General features: G+C 37.2%; 1 long non-coding RNA gene across 1 annotated transcript in view; it reads left to right on the forward strand.

Moving 5' to 3' along the window:
• Positions 1–1,664: 1,664 nt before the first annotated feature.
• Positions 1,665–4,258, forward strand: part of LOC102769619 — an 11,501-nt gene continuing 8,907 nt past the window's right edge. Inside the window, exons 1-2 of the long non-coding RNA XR_435705.2 lie at positions 1,665–1,969; positions 2,991–3,092. This is a non-coding gene — a long non-coding RNA (uncharacterized LOC102769619). The remainder of the gene's footprint in view (positions 1,970–2,990; positions 3,093–4,258) is intronic.

Here is a 4,258-nt window from a genome sequence, read left to right on the forward strand (position 1 = left end):
ATATTGTCGTGTATTCTGGATCCTAATGCATATTTCCTCCAGAAACAATGGCTCAATATTGTCCAAATTAAATTTGGTTGTGACTCTAATATATATCATGGCTATTGCAAATGTAAGACATGTGTACATGGAGAGGCAAAAGTTGGCTTATAGTTGTGAGTACATGAAATACAGAGCTGATACTTGTATTACTATTTACTTATAAAGTATTATGTTATTTAAAAAATAAATGTAAATTTACTTTTGCCACACCCTGTATTTATAATTAGTAACAAAGAACTTCTCAAAGCTAACAAGACAAAAAAAATTCTAAAAAAGGTAAAATAAATTAAAGATATTTTTATAAGATAACTGACAGAACTTTATTCCTTTTTTGTTAATTTGCTACAACCATACCTTTTCTCAATTTTAATATTAAGACAATTGTTTCTGAGCAAATCAGAGTGTTGAGCCAATGTTCCTATGTTCATGCTGTGTTTAAATCTGCACTTTAATAGGTTTAGTATTGCTTGAGTGTTTTACAGTAAATTGAATTTTATTCACATTTGTTCCCCATGATATTCACAATATCATTCCATTTATTTTTCATAAATACTTCAGGAAGAACTTGGTGAATTATTTCTGACAAGCCTTAATTCCCATACCCGAGCAAAATAACTGTTTACTTACTGTCTCTAGCATTGTCTGCCTTTTTCCTTATATGACACTAATGTGCTCACTTTTGACATAAATAATTCTCCAAATTCAGTTCCACCTACTTATTTTTCAACTTTCCTACTTTTCCATTTATTCTGTTTTCCAACTCATACCTGTAGTTCCATATAAATTTTGGTATTTTCTGCTTCCAGAGACTTGCCATATATTCACAACAAATCTTATGAGGTGATAATTAGGCACATGATTGATTTCCACTCTATATACACTATCCATAAAATATCAATGAAATTAGGACTCTGCCTTTTTGTTGTTGTTGTTCAAGGAGGCCATTTTATGCAAACTTTGAGTAATGGGAGAAGATTCCAAATGTGATGAGCACAGTTCCTTCCTCCATTGCCCTGTCAAACACTGTGTAACCCTGATGTCTTTCTTTGATGACTTGTGACCTTGAGCCTCACTCTTTCAACTCTCTGAATATCAGAATTGGTAAAACTTAGCCAAGTTTTACCATTTATATGAATATTTTATATACTATATTTTGGACAATTTCTTCTCAGCTACATTAAATGTTCTTCATTCCGAAAACAGCAATACCTTTACATATTGAAAAAGGATGCTCTATCTTAAGGAAAGTTATGTATAATGAATCTTTCACTCAGACCTCTATGTGGATGGCATGAGAAGCTGTTTGTCACAGCATGATCCACAAAGGTTTTTTCATGGAGCCCTGATAGAATCATTAAATGCGTTATGTCCTTATTTCCTAATGTTATATTTCAAGTATGTTTTAGATTAGAGACACAATGGAATTTGGGAAGAGAGCTCCTTATGTTCATAAGCAGGATTCATGTGATTATTGATCCGGATACAGGTGTTGATAGCAGGGTCCTTTTACTAGATAAAGGCTTCTGCATCACACTTTCAGTACCTACCTCAGGTATGTGCACTTTATCTATATTAGTCTGAAAAAGTGAAAGGCCCAAAACAAGACCAAAGATTACTATTTTTCACCCCAGAGGAAGTTCTGCTTTAGGTCTGTCATACTTTCATTTCCCATCTCATTCCTTTTGAACGAATGGGTATGGGGATGGAGGGTGACACTGGCTCTCATTGGTTGCATGGACTTAGGATCCTTTGGCCCCACTTCTTAGAAATGTGGGTCAGTTTCCATTAAAGAATAAACAGCAGAAGGGTTTCAAATTAGTGTCCTCCTCTCTTCCTGACATTGTGCCTTCATTATGTTTGAACAGTTTTTTTCTTTCTTTCACTCTTTCAGATAAGGGTGACCAAGATAAAGCCAAGTCCCGTGAAGGTATTTCACTTTGCACTTACTCAGTTTCATGTGTTTATTTTGCATTTGTTTTCAACTCTCAAGGATCATCTTCCTTTCTCCACCACACACATGTACACCACTCTTTCATGTATTGCTATGATTTCAACATAAGTTTACTGTCTTCATTTATAATTCAGTTTCCCCAATGATTATTTCTTTGATGGTCCTGTCCTTGTAATGTATGCAAACAATTCCTCTCTGACTAGAAAATTTTGGTAATTACTTTCCTACAAAATTTTGCTGTTTTTAAAGTGTCTGATCTGAAAGTTTTGTGCAATATAGCTCCAGGCCATAGTATGTAGACCACCCCGCTTCAGGCCAATTCCCCACTCCTGCCCAGCCATTACTGCCATTTCATACTCATCTCCCTTTCCCAAGAATTTCTTATGATAAACTTTATTCGGGCATTAATTAAAATCAGGCTCACATAAAATAAAGTTGTGTATGAACCATTTGACAAAACATTGAGGATAGAGGTACCATTAACTTAAGCTGCATAACCAATAAGAGCAGTAGTTCAGGATTCTATGAATCACTGATTGTGGCAGTTTTACTAGCATACGGCTAGCTACCACAATAGAAGAACTAACTATATATCTTTAGCTGCAGCAAGGGGTCTTATGAAGATAAAACCTTATTCTTATGGATGCGCACTATCCCATTGTATATAGGTGACAGTTTATCTTTATGCAAGCAAGATGAAAGGACACTTGGGTTGCTTCTATGTCTTGTCCACTGTGACTAACGCTACAGTGAACATAGGTGTGCATATATCATTGGGAAGAAATATTTTTTCAGATTGTGTGGCATAGGTATCCATAGAAGCTGTTGCTGGGTCATATGGGATCTCTATTCTTCATGTTTAAGGAACCTCCATACTATTTCCCACAGAGGTTGTACCAGTTCCATTCCCACCAGCAGTACATGAGGCTTCTCTTTCCTCCACAACCTCTCCAACACTTGTTATTACTAGTCTTGTTGATAACAGCCACTCTAACAGGTATGAGGTGGTATCTCCAAAATGAGCACAGAAGACAATCAAACAAAACCTCACCGAGATAGGAAAGCATGGAACAGACTCAGGATTCTCAGAGGCATGATGGTATTTGTATGGGGGTAGGGCGGGCGGGCAGGTGGGCTGCAATGATTCACCAAAGAACTTAAATGCATATATGCATAACCCATGGACACAGACAGCAGTGTTTTTAAGACATGGGAGTGAGGCTGTGGGAAAAGTGTCGAGGGGGGCCATAAGCGAAAAAAGGGACATCTATAATGCTCTCCACAATAAAGACTAAAACGAAACAGAACTCATAGACACAGACAACTGTATGGTGTTACCGGAGGGAAGGGGTGGGTAGTGCAGGATAAAGGAGGTGAAATACATGGCGAAGGAAAAATATTTCACTTTGGGTGGTCAGCCCACAATGTGATACCCAGGTGATGTATTAAAGCACTGCACTATTAGTTCCACATAATTTTTAGTAAACAAAATCATCCCAATAAATTTAATTTAAAAAAGTTTAAAGAACTTTTTTTATTAATCTTTATTGTTGAAATTTTTTTATTGTTTTATTGCTTAAAGTATTACAAAGGGTATTACATATGTGTCTTTTTTTCCCCGCCCTTGACAATCTCCTGCCTTCCCCTACCCCCCAGTGTCTTATGTCCATTGGTTATGCTTATATGCATGCGTACAACTCCTTCGGTTGTTCTCATACCCCCCTCCCTCCTGCCCCCCAACCCTCCCTGGCCTTCCCGGTGCAGTTTGACAATCTGTTTGAGGCAGCTCTGCCTCTGTATCTATTATTGTTCATAAGTTTATAATGGTCTTTATTATCCATGAATGAGTGAGATCATGTGGTATTTTTCCTTCATTGACTGGCTTATTTCAATTAGCATAATGTTCTCCAGTTCCATCCATGCCGTTGCAAATGGTAAGAGTTCAGTAGATGAATGGATTAGAAAACTGTGGTACATCTACACCATGGAATAGTATGCTGCTATAAAAACAATTTTTGATACAATATCTACACTAATAAAAGAGAAACATGGTAATTGGCATATGACCACTACCCTTCCCATTGGCTAATCAGGGCAATATGCAAATTAACTGCCAGCCAACATGGCTGCTGGCAGCCAGGCAGCTTGAAACTAACATGAGGCTTGCTTGCCTCAGTGACGGAGGAAACCAACGATCCCTGCCTGCCGTTGAAGACCTCTGAGCCTACAGTTTCAAACATTTTAACAAATATAAAGCTAAAAATA

The sequence above is a fragment of the Myotis davidii genome, unplaced genomic scaffold (genome assembly GCF_000327345.1).
Source record: "Myotis davidii unplaced genomic scaffold, ASM32734v1 scaffold621, whole genome shotgun sequence".
NCBI lineage: Eukaryota > Metazoa > Chordata > Mammalia > Chiroptera > Vespertilionidae > Myotis > Myotis davidii.